A 16,010-nucleotide genomic window follows, 5' to 3' on the forward strand; every position below is an offset into this window, starting at 1 on the left:
CCTAGTCGGCCATCACTGGAAAGAGAGGCCCATTGGACATGCAAACTTTATATGCCCCAGTACAGGGGAACGCCAGTGCCAAAAAAATGGGAATGGGTGGGTTGGGAAGTGGGGGGGAGGGCATGGGGGACTTTTGGGACAGCATTGGATATGTAATTGAGGAAAAGATGTAATAAAAATATTAAAAAAAATTTAAAGTCTCAGCTTGAGCAAAGACTTGCATATAAGGAACAGGATACTAAAAAAAGCAATATTATATAAAGTCAGAATTTTGTCATAGCCTACTTACTTAGGCTTTTGCAGTTCAAGAAAAGTGATATTTGCATCTTAGATATAGAAAGTTGGTCATCCATCCTCAACACCTTCTTCTCTTCTTAGAACCAAAACAATTGGGAAAGTATAAGTCCATGGAGTCTGTCTGGCCCAGAAAGAAGAGAGCCCTGGGAGGTCTCCTCAGTACCAATTTGTTTACTGTGTATACCTGGCTTGAATTGGAGGTCTCAGTGTGGAGATGGCTTGCATATTTAAGTGTGTTTTGCATGACAGAAAGCTGTCTGTTGCTGAAAAAAAGGTCATGATTAATCAGGCCTTTAGGAACTTTTCTTATGCTGTAACACTGGAATGTAAGGAGAGCTGGTGTTGATGGACTGGGAACAAGGCTGGAGATATGAAAAGCAGGACAGTGTAAGACTTGAGGAATCAGTCCTTCTTTATGAAGCAAACATGGTGCAAGATGTTGGGGCTGAAGAGACGAGTGGACACATCTGTATTAAGAAATCATTGTGTAGCCATGGAGATCTCTGTATAAATGGGTGACTGCAAACAAACACAGCAGATGCGATAATCTGAGAACCATATATAAGAGTGTAGAGCTAGTAATGAAATGCTTATTATTCTGAAAGTGGTTCAGATCTGCACTTGTGTGTGTGTGTGTGTGTGACGTACATGTATACAGGATAATGTTTACCTGGCAGAATGTAAAGGAGACAAGAAATCTTCCCATCAGTGTACTCTGTGGCTTTTCTTAGATTCTGCATGCCCTCGTATCTGAATAGTGACATAGAATGGGGTGGTGGTGGTGTTTATGTAAGAGAAAGAGCGTGGTAGACCAAAAGGCTTTTTCCTTCCTCTACTTCCTGTTCTTTCAAAGTGAACCAATTGCCCTTGGGTTTCTTTGTTATTACTCCCATTCATGGTCAAAATTTGACGTTTATAGGCTTGTGTTGATAACAAAGCCAGGATAAATGAAGCAAGAGGCAGATAGACTCATAATTAAGATGTGTCATGAATTTGCACAAAAGTATGTAATGCATTGTTTAGTTTCTTAAGGAAAGTGTCACACGTAGATGAGTCAATTTTTAAATGATCTCATTTAGGAAGCAGGACTGCAAGAAATCCCAAAGGCAAGCAAGCAAGGAAGGAAGCCAGTTTGTAAGAGTCATTTGGAAAACCATATGCCTCTTGTTTATTCTGACACAACTCAGGCCCTTTAACAGACAGAGTACAAGCAAATGAGGTAACGAACAAAAGGCCCAGAAGAGGAGAGGCCCACCCTTAGCAGGGATTACAGCATCAGCTGCATCATGCCACCGAGAAACAGGAAAGAAGGTACAGAAATGTTGCTGAAGTACTTCCCCCTGATGGGAATGTAGACATCAGTGGTATCACTTCAGCAACCATTGGACACTTGTAGGATTGAATACCTGAGATCTTTCTAATGAGATCAAAGTAACTAATACTGTCCTACGGGTTTTAACTAGATCTTATTTAAATAGTTATAGTTTTCTCAGAAGTAGCTGTAAAGATGAGTACTGACGTTTACCTCAAACTTTTCCATAATGTTATTAGTTGATTGTAATAAAATAGTTTCTTTGTATGCTATCTTATTTTCTTTTTTATTGGATAGTTTCTTTATTTACATTTCTAATAGTATTCCCCTTTCCTGGTTCTGCCCCAGAAACACCCTATCCTATCCCTCTCCCCCTGCTTCTATGAGGGGGTTCCCCCACCCACCGACCCACTCCCACTTCCCTGTCCTGTCATTCCCCTACATTGGGGCATCGAGCCTCCACAGGGCCAAGGGTCGCTCCTCCCATTGATGCCCAACATGGCCATCCTCTGCTACATATCCAGCTGGAGCTATGGGTTGCTCTATGTGTACTCTTTGGTTAGTGGTTTAGTCCCTAGGAGTTCGGGAAGGGGGGTCTGGTTGGTATAGGTAGGGCTAGGGAGTAAAGAAATGTAATAGTTTGAATGGGAATGGCTCCCATAGGCCCATGAACTTGAATACTTGGTCCATGGTTGATTGTACTGCTTGGGGAGAATATGAGGAGGCACAGCCTTTCTGGAGTGAGCTCATCACTGCAGGTGGGCATTGAGAGATTATATCTTTACAATACTTACAGTCTATCCTCTCTGCATCATATTTAGAGTTAAAAAATGTGATCTTACAGCTTTTGCCTTTGGTTGCTATGCTTGCTTCTTGTTTGCATGTCTCCCAGAAGTCTGAATGCTTCTTCTGAAACCATAAGTCCAAATAAACGCTTCCTTCTTTACTGTAGCATGTTATTACAGCAGCCAAAATGTAAATAACATGATGATTTTAATTGAGTAATAAGAAAATACGTGCAGGAAAGAAAGAGGATGGTTGGAGGCATTGAAACATAAAGTTGTCTGGGAATGGGTGTGGTGGAGCAAGGAGAGGAATGGGTCAAGCAAGGAAGCACACTATGGGTGCAGTGCAGAGGCAACAAGAAGAAGAAGCCCTGGGAAGTTTATATTCGAGTGAGGTGGCTCAGGGATAGGGGACTGTTGATCGGGTCTGGAGAAAAATATAGAGGGAACTTATTCTCAGATGATCTTAACATGCTCATGGAGGGATTGTATTCTGGAAGCAGTGGTGTGAAGCTAGAGGTTTGGTGTAAACACAAAACAAGATCAGTGATTTAGTCAAACAAACATGATATCATAGTAGCCATGAGCTTGAAGACAAACACATAGCGGGATGAAGAAAGATTTGGGGGTCTAGGAAAAGGGTCAAACAAAAGGAGTTGACATGAACTAGGATCAGAACAAGTGAAAAAAAAAGAGAGTTGGATAAAAAGAACCCATGAGCTTGGCTGAGATGACAGGCATGGGTGTTGTGTCAGCTGGATTATAGGTCAGTTTGACAAACCAGAGTCATCTTAGAGGAGGGAACCTCAATTGAGAAAATGTCTCCATACGATCAGGCTATCAGCAAGCCCACTGGGCATTTTCTTAATTATAGATTGATCAGGGGGAGCCTAGCCCATTGTGGGTGGGCTGGTGGTCCCCCGATCTGTAAGGAAACAGACTGAGCAAATCAAATGAAACAAACCAGTAAGCAGCACGCCTCCATGGCCTCTGCATCAAGCCCCGCCTTCAGGTTCCTGCCTTGACTTCCTTCAGTGATGAACAGTAGTGTGAGAAAAATAATCCAAATAAACCCTCTCCTCCTCAAGTTTCTTTTGGTCATGATCTTTCATGAAAATAGCAACCCTAACTAGAACAGTGCTCATGGACAAGGGAAGGGCAAATAGAACATCAGTCTTTAAGCCTGGGTGACTAAGTGGTAACAGTCACCAGACTAGAAAACAAAGACCCGCCTGGGCTTGTTGTTTTAAAGCCTTAGTTCAGCAGAGAAATGAATGAGCAACACTGAGATGACTTGACAGTTCCTATATGGGTATTAACGTGCATCTCCAAATTGGCATAGTTAGAATCAAGCAAACGTTTATTGGATTCCCAATGGAATGTTGGAAATAAATTCCTGAGCTCAACATACAGGTCAGAAACAGACATGATTCACCTAAACAGAAATGATGGGGAACTCCTCAAAGTGGCTAGAAGCACTGGCTGCTTTGGCAGAGGACTGGGGTTCAATTCCCAGCACCCACATGGTGATTTACAGTTTTCTGACACTCCATATCCATGGGATGTGACATCCTGTGCCTGTTACACAGACATACACTGGTAAAATACCCATATACATAAATTTAAAAAAAAAAAAAACAAACCACACAACTGGGAGGAAAACTCAGGAACAAGATGACCAAGAAGAGAGACTACGTTTCATAAAATGAAGCCCACATACCCATAAAAGCCCAATGCCCAAACAAGTCACTAATAACGTCTCAAAATTGCTTTCTCTGGGTTGGGACAAAGATGTGGCAGCCTCAGGAGAACAGAAGGTTGATAGGAGACTTACATCTGGAGGCAGGTAGGGCAGGCAATGCAGGGACACAAGAAAGGAAGGACTCCCTGTGAGGTGAGGTCAGACATTATGGATAGCAAGTAGAGGGAAGAAGCCAAAGCTGTATAATTGAAGCCCGGGTGAGTCGATGCTGTCAGCGGTGAGGAATGGTCAAACATCAGCCTTTTCTTCCGAAAGAGACCCTGAAGCTCCTTTGCCTCCCACCCGAAAGAGGTGTAATTACAGGATTCAAGGGATAGTTATGAGGATTAAATGAGATGTTGCGCTTCGCAGACTGGGGCACACTAAATGCTAGTTCCCTTTCACTGGTGCCCTCTTCACAGTTTCCCATCAGACACGCCGATGAGTGTTATATCCTTCGTGTATCAGTGGGAAAGCCTGTCTCCATGTACTTGAAATGACAATTTCATCTCACCTAGACTCACCTCAACCCAAAGCCTGTGTTTCTGATTCACCTCAAATAGCTTGAAAATCAACAATGTTTGTATCAGTGTTTCTCTGTTAGGTTTGAGCCTAATTCCAACTTTAGGAGTGAACTGTTTAAAAAAGCATGGCAGACTGCCAAGAGACAGTGATTATCTATATTGGAGAATTCAAAATTAGCCCATCTTTATCCACGCATGAGAGATACTGATAACTCTTTTCTGAGATGATATGAGACAGTAGGGATTAGAGACATGGGTGATATTCTTTTTTTTTTTTTCTTAACTCATCACACAATGTGGATAACTTAATTACAAAGAACATTATTTGCACAAATACCTTAAAACAATGGATGTGTCAAGATTCGGAAAGTAATGAGTTAGGCTGAGCTGTCAATATAAATTATATTTTCCACTGGAAAAAAGTCAGTACAGCTTTAAAAGTTTCACCGATGCTTACACCCACCCCCCAAAAAAGAAAAAAAAAATGAGCACACCTCTGGAATGCGTGGGTGAATTCAAAATTCACATTAAACTTCCAGACCTAGCTTATGAAGGGAGCTAACTTAGCCATGTTGATTGGGTAGCTAATCCACTCCTTGATCTGTCCACAGAACAAAGATTTATGTTATGTTTATGCTGTTTACCTAGAAAAACTATAGCTTGGGTCAATAGGTGGTGGGGGATGGTACCCTTGTTTTTATAGGATATGCAGTCTGTTAGGTGTGAGGTATATTATTGTAAGTAACTCAAGGTTTACAAAACTGTTAGCAACAAAAAGAGCCCCATCACCCATTGTGAATCCAGATGAACACCAGTAAAACCGTTCAGTAAGAGTAGTAATGACAATGTGAAAAAGAACATTTGCACAGTTACATGCACAGGGAGGTTCAAGAGCACTTGAACAAGGAAGATGAGTCTTCACTGCCACAAAGCAACTGAAGAAGCTGTCACATCGTGTTATTCACCTTCCCATGATCGAATGCTCCATCACTTTGGATGAAGGCAAGATTGGGAAGGGGGGGGTGGATGTTTTTTAAATTTTCAAAAACGGTTTTATATATATCTATGCGATGGTTTGTGATAGTTTTCAGATCATGGCATTATTGTTGACCAGCTAAATTGATAAGCAAAATCCCCTATTTTGATCTGCACTTTTGTTGGTTAGATCTAGTTTGGGGGCTGTGCCCCTGGGAAATCTGGCCAGCTATACAAGTGTGTACCTGCACAAGTCACGTGGTCTTGCTTGTTCTCATGAGAAACAAGTCTGCAGCAAGATGGCCACTGCCAAGTAGACAAGGTAGATAGGATGGAAAGAGAGGCTATGTGAACCAATGGACCATTGCCACAGATGTTTCCACACTTACTGGTATCATAGAGGTGCCCTGTCCCAAGGCTTTGGCAGGAGAGAAAGGTTAGTAGAAGAAGCAATGAAGACCCATGCAGGCACACATGCCTTTGCCTCTTGTGTTACATTCATGGACCTACTTGTGCAGGCTGTGCTGGTGGTTGTGGGCTCTTCTGCCTCATGGATTCCTTCAAATCAAGGAAGCCTCCTCAACTCAGAAGAAGGCAAAGGAGGTTCACAGTGAGAGCCAGGCTCTGGAAGCATCCCCCCTCCCCCCTCCCAGTGAGGGTTCAGTGCAGATGGCCATTTAAGTAGCCAAGTAAGCCACAAAAGATCAAGGTAAAACAACATATAAAGACAAACATAAATGAGCCTACAAAACATCAGTGGTGCCAGGAAAAAGGGTAGGAATCCGACCAAGACTCGGTGTGCCATGGTTGAGAGGAAATTAAAACAGTTTTTCAAAATAAAGAGAAATAAGGGCAGCATGACTGACAATTCTACAGAACAGACTTCAAAATATTTCCATTTATAAGAACCAAGACATGCAAAAAGAAAGAAAGTTTTATAGAAAGTCAATCCAGAAAAAAAAAAAAAGTCAGAGATGATGGTATCAAATGTTGCATTCATCTAAGGGCAGATGTCTACATGTTAATAAATGGATGACATTTGTCTGTTAAAAAGAAAAAGATATGTTTTAGAATTATAAATGTAAACATAATTTTATGGGTTTACTAGACAATGAATACCTGATATGAAACCACTCAGAGAAGTTGAAAATCAAAATACAAAAATACACATGACAAAAATACAAACACATAGAAAACCGAATCTTATCTTTACAAGATCAAGCCAGTCTGAAGCCCTGCACAGGTGGAGGAGAAGCCCAGGGACCCTACCTCTGCCCGACGAGCTTCAGCAATTGCTGGTCGGTCGCTGGGGGGGAGGGAGGGTCAGTTTTCTTCAGGGATGAGGTCTCTGAGAGGCTTCTGAAATAGCAGTGGATGATCCTACACCCTTGTCCATACAAGCTGCAGGTAGAAAGTCCATGAAGTTGGGGAGGGCAGGAGAAGGGTGGGATTATGGGTTGGATTTGATCAAAATGCATTATTCTCAAACAATAGAAGTAAGGGGGTCATAATTAAGCTTTGGCTTTCATGGGTTGAGAGAGCAGGACAGTGACAGAATTATAAGCAACTTTGATGGGGAGAGGACAAACATTACAGTTACCAGCTATGATTGTCACAGCAATTACTTCAGCATTAAAGCCAGTACAGGAAATGAAAGGAAATGTATGTATATATATGCGATTATTTTAAACTTGGCCTAGTTTAAAAATAATTAAGGACAAACAAGACTTAAATAACATAATTATCAACACAAAATCTAGTTTTATTTAATTTGAAATCTGAAAAGAGATTATTTTTCACAGACCCATGGGATAGTCATTAAAAGTGGCCAGAGAGAAAATATGATGAATTAATAACATACTAATGATAGAGGAAACACTCTCTGATAGCTATATATTTATTAGTCCTAAAGTTAATATATAAAGTGGGAAACAAACAATTCATGCTACCTCAGAGTCAGAAAAGTCTGTCTTAGAAAAACAAAAAACAAAAAACAAATTTTCTAAGTATGAAACTAGATAAAGAGATGCTTGAAGAAATTAATACAACACTAAATTCTTAAGGTACAAAAAAATAAATGATGGACTAAATTTTGTTTCGTTGTGTATCTGTGTGGTGGCAGCTGCAGCGAAGCATCTAGGACACCTGGAGCTGCTACAGCAGTGAGGAGTTCCCTTCACCTTTGAGTACCAAAGTCTTCCTCAAAAATGAGAAAGGACAATATATTTCTCCATTTCATGGTGTTCCAATTTATGTAGACAAGGATGTGTTCCACATGGTGTTTGAGGTTCCGCACTGGTCAAATGCAAAAATGGAGATTGCTACAAAGGATCCTTTAAACCCAATTAAGCAAGATAATTAAAAGAGGGAAAGCTCAGCTATGTTGCAAATCTGTTCCCTTATAACGGGTGTATCTGGAACTACAGTGCCATCCCCTAGACACAGGAAGACCTTGGACACAGTGACAAACACACTGGCTGTGTGGTGACAACAACCCAACTGACGTTTGTGAAATTGGAAGCAAGGTGTGTGCCAGAGTTGAGATAATCAGGGCATACTGGCTGTGATCGACGAGGGTGAGACCGACTGGAAGGTCATTGTCATTAATGTGAATGAACCAGACGCTTCCAATTAAATGATATTTCTGATGTTGAACGACTGAAACCCAGCTACTTAGAAGCTACTGTTGATTGGTTTAGAAGGTATAAGGTTCCTGATGGAAAACCAGAAAATGAGTTTGCATTCAACGTAGAATTTAAAGATGAGGAGTTTGCAGTTGACACTATTAGAAACACTCATGATTCTTGGAAAGAATGAGTGGCTAAGAAAACAGATGGGAAAGGAATCGGTTGCACCACAATGTCGGAGAGCCCTTCAAGTGTGGTCCTGATGCTGCCAAAGCCATTATGGATTCTTTGCCACCACCATGTGAATCTGCTTACTACTGACAGACAGATGCAGATAAAATGATGAGATTCCTCTGGAACACGAGCTGATACGGCTACATCCTGTTCACCTGGAAGCATTGGACACAAAAGTGTAGTAGCTTTTCAAAGCTCTAAATTTCTGTAGCTCACGTAATGAAACAGATTCTGCTGTAACTGGTCCAATATATTCAGAAGGTTAGCCCTCTAGATACCTCACATCTCAACCAAGACAGCTTTTACTAAATGCTAGCTCTCAAAGTTGTGGGGACATGGAAGTCATTCAGACGTAGATGTGCAAAGTGGACACCTATTGGATGTATATGTTTATTGTATTAGGAAATAAAACTATTTTACTGAAACTTTTAAAAAAATTGAAAATTCTTCAGCAAATCTAATAAACTAGAATCAAGTAAACTTGTAAAATTCACTTAGTGTAGGGTAAATTCATTCAGTGGTTATTTCTTTGAAAAGTCTATAACATTCATTTCTTTAATTTGGCTAATTATGAAAAAAGCAAAAATTACATGAGCAGGGGCTAAAGAAAAAGTTCTACAGCTAAGAGGCCTTCTGCTCTTATAGAGATTCTGGGTTTAGTTCCCAGCACCCATGACAGGAGACTCAAAACCACCTATAACTCTAGCTATAGGGGATCTAACACCCTCTGAATACACAATAAACAAACATACACATAAAATATTATATATATGGGTATATATCCATATATATCCAATATATATATCCAATATATATCATATATATATGTATATATATATATATATATCCAAAATACAATGGAGGAATAACTAGAAAGTATACCAAAATAAACCATTTGCAAATTTGAGAAAAAATGAGATTTGGGGCACTAACATTATTCTAGACAAGCATGTGTTACCCCTGCTGTAATGGTGAACCTCTGTCTTCTGGCCAGTATCCTTAGAAAAGAAGAGGACCAGCAGAAGCAGCCATTGCTACCCAGAGGCACAGACTGGAGAGATGTAGCCACAACAACCAGCTGCTGGAAAGGGCCAAAACTACCTCCTCCCTAGAGCTTTCAGAAGAAGTCATGATCAGTCTGGCAGCATCAACTCAGACCCCTGACATCCAGAACTGCAAGAAAGTATATTTGTAGTGTACCCTCCTATAACTCTGTCTATTTGTTGGAGAAACCCAGGAATTTAACACGCAGAGAATGAAGCGTGTGTCTCTTAAGGAGACAGGTCTCTCAATTTCAAAGCACACGTGCTATGGCTTGCACTTCCCTCCCTGTGCTAACTCCTACCCTCATGGTCTTGTCCTATTGAAATCTAAGTGCATGTGTAAAGGCCTGAGGCAAGAAAGAATCTATGCAAGCAGTGGTGGGCAGCATTGAGAAGGTACCAGACCCTTTCTACCCATCTAGGACTGTGCCCAACCCAGGACAAAGTTTGCTGCCTCCTATGATAAATTATAGTTCACTTTTTCTATGGAGCCTTCATCTAATGGGGTCTCAAAGTCTAGCCAGAATAATTTAGAAAGAGTCAGAGAATGACACAAGGAAAAAAGAAATATGAATGAATTCATAAGGCAGAAAGATCTTCACAACTCAGTTAACCTCCAGTTCTTGAGCTCAAGAATGGATTAAAAAATTTTCATGACACAAAGCCTCAGCACCACATCTTAACCCATGCTGTATGTGCAAACAGTGGAGTGAGTTAGAGAAAGTGATTGCCTCTGCCCGTTTTCATTTCATTGTTTGGCTGTTTGCATTACAGTACACTCAATATTTTGGTCACGGATTATTAAAAGAAACCAGGAACAGCTGTTGGTGGCTGCAAGATTATTTGTTTGAAGTACCATTCCACTTCTCTGAAAGCATACTTGTGCACATGTGCACAGACAGGAGCACACACACACACACACACGGGGTGGGGTAAGGGAGGGAGAAGGAGAGGGAGAGGGAGATGTCATGGTTGATTGAGTAGGCAGTGAAGAAAATGTCCTATCAGAAATTCCTTGTCTCCCAGACTCCCCTGACTCCAAGATAATTACAGAGTATTTCACCAACAAAAAATTTATTGTTTCCAGCTCCCTTCTTCCACTCCTTTTACAGTAATGGATTCTCTTACTGGAAGAGTTTTGTTGAATCTTGATTTCCAATTTGACTGCCCTCCACCGTGCTTTGGTATCTTTGTCTGCCCTTGTCAGTCGGGGCTGCCTTGCTCTGAGTGGTCAGCTAACGAGGGACGCAGTGCCATGGCGTAGATGGCTTCACCTATAGAATTATTCTCATGGAAGTGTTTCCCACTTCACATGAGAAACTCTAATTTTAGATTCAGGAACTTCAGGTTAACATTATCTTCTGTTTTTAGAAGCTGGGTTAAATTCTAGGTCTTTCTATTAGCTATTAAAGGCTCTTAGTAATTTGAAGGTATATTTGGAAACCTATATGCCTTTCCCCTCTGTATAGCTTAGTGTAGATTAGAGGTGGGTGGGGGAGCATGACATTAACTAAGTTACTAAACAGCTAAGTTACCAGGAAATGTTAGGCAGCCTGCGTTTTCATTATGTTACCTTTGATGATATCAGGGGTGAGGGAGTCAATACTTTAAAATGCATCTTATAAAGAACTGTGACAAATGCTGAAATAAATTGGCAGACATAGGACTGGTTGAACACATGCATGACATCATGACTCCCCTTGTTTCCATCTCACTTCAATAGCTCAGAGAGGTTGGCTCTGTGATCTTTCCACTGCCGAGGGAAACATGGTAGAAGCAAGAGGTAGAAGGTGAGAGACTCACTCCATGAGTGCACAACTCTGAAATAAACAAAGAGAGAAATGACAAAGGCCACATTGACCCCATTTATAAAAATAGTCATTGACTCCTTATGTGTTCCAGGAGGTCTATCAAGTGGGTATTGGAAAAGCGAAGGAGTTACGGATAAAGCAGGCTGTGAATTCCAGCCTAACAAGAGCCCAAAGTGTTAGGGCTTTAACAATCATATAAAAAATATGATGAAAAGCAAAAGTAGGCTTTTCAAAGAAAAACAGAGATTTCACATTGTTCGTGTGACCAGGGGAAACATTTGATAGAAGTCTAGATGGCAGGTACAGTACACTGCATATAACAGGCATGCAATGCTTGTCTGCTATGCCAGCACTCGGGAGCCTAAAACAGGAGGACGAGCCTTGAGACAACCTGAGAGGGTGGAAGTTGAAAAGTCAGGCATCTAAATGAAGATATGGGTTTGCCCGTTGACTTTTTCTTCCTTCCACACAGAACTTCTCCTGTTTGCCCAGACCACTCCATAGTGCTTTGGTCTTCTGCAGATGCCTTCTTAGGACTATCAATATTGTACACACTTTGCCAGAACAGCCTCAAGCCTCGCAAACAAACAAAAAAAGCCCAACACAAAACAAAACAAACAAACAAACCTGACGCTTTCTTTTACCTGAAGCTGAACATCTGAAGGGAGTTCTTTGAGTGTGTACTTTAGTTAGCGACATTTTGGTTGCTGGAGATCATATCAAGGGAATATCATTTTCTGGCATTTTTGGCTCAGCGAGAGAGGTGTAGCACTCTATCGGTGGGATGTCCAGTTCTCTCTGCATTTTCTCTAGAAGATCTCAGGTAATGTTCCATCCAAAATGGTTGCTATTTACAGGGAAGATCAAACCAGCAGGTGCCCTGGAGAAATAAAATAGAATTTCAGAAAAAGCATTTGATGATGACATGGAGTTACTTTGGATTGTGATTTCAAGAGAGTAAGAATGGGAGCTGTGGTTCCTTTGAATCATTCCAGTCACTTATCTCTCCCACCCCACTCTGCTGCCTCTGCAACCCTGAGCTGTAAGATGTCCCAAGACGGACAGCATTTCACACAAATCCTTTTGTGCGTTGCAACTCTTGTTTTTTGGGGGGGGACTATCACTGGGACAAAAGGGCAGGAACAACAACAATATATATGTTAGTTGAATCTTTGTTTACGTAACAACTTGGTAAAGCAAAGGTTATGTGAAGTTGATAACGGTTGTGCAATCAAAAGAAGAAGTAGATTTCCCTGGGAATACCTGTTACCTACAGAGTCCAGTCAAATGGGCTTAGAATAAAGGGGCTTTCCTGAACAACGGTAAGATTTGTCATTGTGACTTTAGTGGAGAGATGCATTCCTGGAGAGAAGTTTCCTCTATCTAGAAAAGAGGGATCATCTCTCATCTCCGTTTCCTTGAGGCAAAGTGGCATGTGTGTGTTGTATATGTAGCAAAGGATGGCCTTGTTGGGCATCAATAACAGGGGAGGCCATTAGTCCTGTGAAGACTTGATGCCCCAGCATAAGGGAATGCTAGGGCCGTGAGGTGGGAGTGGGTGGGTGGGTGGGTGAGCTCCCTCATAGAAGCAGGGGGAAGGAGGATGGGATAGGAGGTTTGCAGAGGGGAAACCTGGAAAGGGGATAGCATTTGGAATGTAAATAAATCAAATAACCAATAACAAAATAAAGAAAAAAAAGTCATTCAGAACTATATGTTTGGCCTCTCACTGGAATCCAAGCTCATAATCTGTTACCCCAGGTCTAAAACTGAACATTCTGAAATTGCAAATCCTTTTGTTCAGTTTGTCTCTAAAGCTCACTGGGTAATAGGGTCTGCTATAATCAGAAGTAGGGTGGCCTGCAGACTGCGTCTGCTAAGAAAGAATGTTCGCTTGGCTGCAGTAATCACTGCTATGTGATCGCTGCCATGGTCCTACACACGTACAGTACTCAGATCAGATGCTCTATCTCCCTCGCAACTTTGAAAATAGTTTGGGCTTTTGCCCATGTTTTGGATAAGGGACTGTGGATCTAGGCCACAGAAAGAGAACGTTGATCAAATGGAGGTGGATCCCACCCATCTCAGATCCCTTCACTGTGGGAAAGTGGGGATGAACTGGCTTACAAATAACTCACTTCTCTTTGGGACAGTTTGTTTCACTCAGGGCTGAGGAAATCGTGGTTTCAGGAAGAGATAGGCCCATGTGAATTTCAGATTCTGAAATCTCTAGCTGCTCTGTTCATTCATCTGAAATGTCCACTGATGCTTACAACAACCACAACCAGCCATCCACTCCTTCAATAAATATTCATTGTGTACTTACTATGCTAACATTAAGCTATAAGTCTAGAGATGTGGATTTGAGCTGATTGCATGCACTTTAGAAAAGCATTAGGAGTCTCTGAATCTCTCTCTCTCTCTCTCTCTCTCTCTATATATATATATATATATATACACAGAACATATATATATATACACATATATATATTATCAATCTAATGGTATACTAAAATTTATACTTGTGCATTATAAAGAGATTCTGGGCTAATTTTTTTATACATACAAAAATTATCATATACAGCATAATGTGGTATGGACATCCCAGGATGGCTAAGACACACGACCGACCTATTTTACAGGAGCAAGAGGATGGAGAAGTAACACAGACACACACCAGACGATGCCAGGATGCTGAGTTTTTAATCACTGATGTGCAGCATCGTGAAACATTTGGAAGAGAAAGTACTCTGAATCCTTATTAAAGAAAATACGGAAGGGGGGGGGCGAGAGAGGGCGAGGGAGGGGGAGGGAGGGCGAGGGAGGTATCTGGAAGGGACTTCATCTGAAACAGCTGCCCTGCTAAATCCCCGTTTCAAATCGCCTGTTAGCTGATCTGACTTAAGACTTTTTTTTTTTTAATCAAGAAACAAAATCTGTGGGGTTTGCCAGTTCAATTCATTTGCACATTCCACCCGGCTACATATGGCAGGGCTGAAATGATCAAGTTTCCTTCAGAGCATTATCATAAATCACAGAGATTCCAATGTGTCCTTCACAGCTTTAAGTTTTCAGAACCATCATGACTAATGAAATATTTATTCAAAGACCTTATAGCCACTTGCACAGAGTCACGTTCCTTATAAGAGAGACTTTGACGAAGAGCCCATCAGGAAAGCATCTGGAGACCCGGCGCTGGCCCCACCCCCACCCTCTACTTTTGGCCTTCACATCTGCCACCTTCAGGTTACCAAATGGCACCCTCGTAAACTCTGAGCACCCGCTTTTGCTCAACTTAACAGCTTTCAATTGGAAACACATCAAACTCTGCAGATTCTTCATAGGAGAAAAAAAAAAAGAGGCTTCCTTGAGGTTTTATTGCTTCGTGAAATTTATTAGGTTACAAATCAAGTTAATTTTTAGAGAGTACCTAGTAATTTTCCTGGATGAGCTCTAAGTTTTTACTGATGATAAAGCTGAACAGGCAGGACCAGGGTGCTTGCTTGTAGGCTGTGTATTGGCCAAGTGTTTGCAGAGGTGTGGATGAAGCCATTTGCTGCAAATGGCGAGGGGCTGGGCTTATGTCTAAAGCTGCCCTGGCCTGATAAAATGTAGGGATGATGTGGATGATGCCCACAACAAATGTGCTGTGTTGCATGGCTGTTCCTTCAAAAGCAAAGTCCATTTCAGCAAGGGTGCACCTATAGACTGAACCTTATGTAAACAATGCTTTTAAAAACGTACATATATCCATGGTACATTTCATCTAATTAAAACTTTCAAAAAAATTGTTGACTGATGCTACTTTTAATCCCTCCTTTACAGATTGGGGAAGCTGAGGCTCAACGAAAGTAAGCAACTTGCTCAAGTGATGGATTACAGTTGAAAGACAGACTTAGCTTGGCAATGTGATATATAATTATAATGAAATATTTATTCAAAGACCTTATAGCCACTTGCACAGAGTCATGTTCCTTATAAGAGACTTTGACGGAGAGCCCATCAGGAAAGCAGCTGGAGCCCCCGTGCTGGCCCCACCCCCACCCTCCACTTTTTCCTTATATAATGTAATTTTTCCATATATAATGTAAATGTGTTGGAGCTAGTTGTTTTGGGTGACCTCTTGCTACATTTCTCATGTAAGTATTGCCTTCTGTGGGAAAGTCTTCTCCACAGATGTAATGTCTTTTCCGTATTCGCGGAGTTTGTACGACCTTCCCCTCTAACATTATAGCATGAGCTAAAGGTAGGAAAACTAGCCTGGATTTCCTTTTTTTGTTCTTGATGCTGTCACAGTTCCTACTATAAACCATACAATCTCAACATGTGATTCTTTCTTTCTTAGTAGGTTGAGGGTTTTCACTGTTCCACTTATAGGTAGCATTTACATGACCCTTCTTGTTCTGCTTGGAGTTTTGGAGGTCAGTATGAAATGAGATTCACTTGAACTCAACATTGCAACATGTGGTCTGAAAGCCAAGACAGCTAATTGGAGCGTAGCGAGTACACAGAGCATGCTGCATGGAGACCCTGAAAGAGGATTCACATTCCTCGGCAGGACAGAGCAGGGTAAAGTCAGCTTTCTTCACACTCCTCCAAGCAGACTACAAGTTAAAACTCAGATGGCTCGTTCTGTCATTTTATGCTTACTGTTTTTAGGA

The 16,010-nt window shown here is 41.3% G+C and overlaps 1 pseudogene; it reads left to right on the forward strand.

The window, feature by feature from the left end:
• Positions 1-2,679: 2,679 nt before the first annotated feature.
• LOC110305909 lies at positions 2,680-8,582 on the forward strand (annotated as a pseudogene).
• The last annotated feature ends 7,428 nt before the right edge of the window (positions 8,583-16,010 follow it).

Source organism: Mus caroli, chromosome 2 (assembly GCF_900094665.2).
Source record: "Mus caroli chromosome 2, CAROLI_EIJ_v1.1, whole genome shotgun sequence".
NCBI lineage: Eukaryota > Metazoa > Chordata > Mammalia > Rodentia > Muridae > Mus > Mus caroli.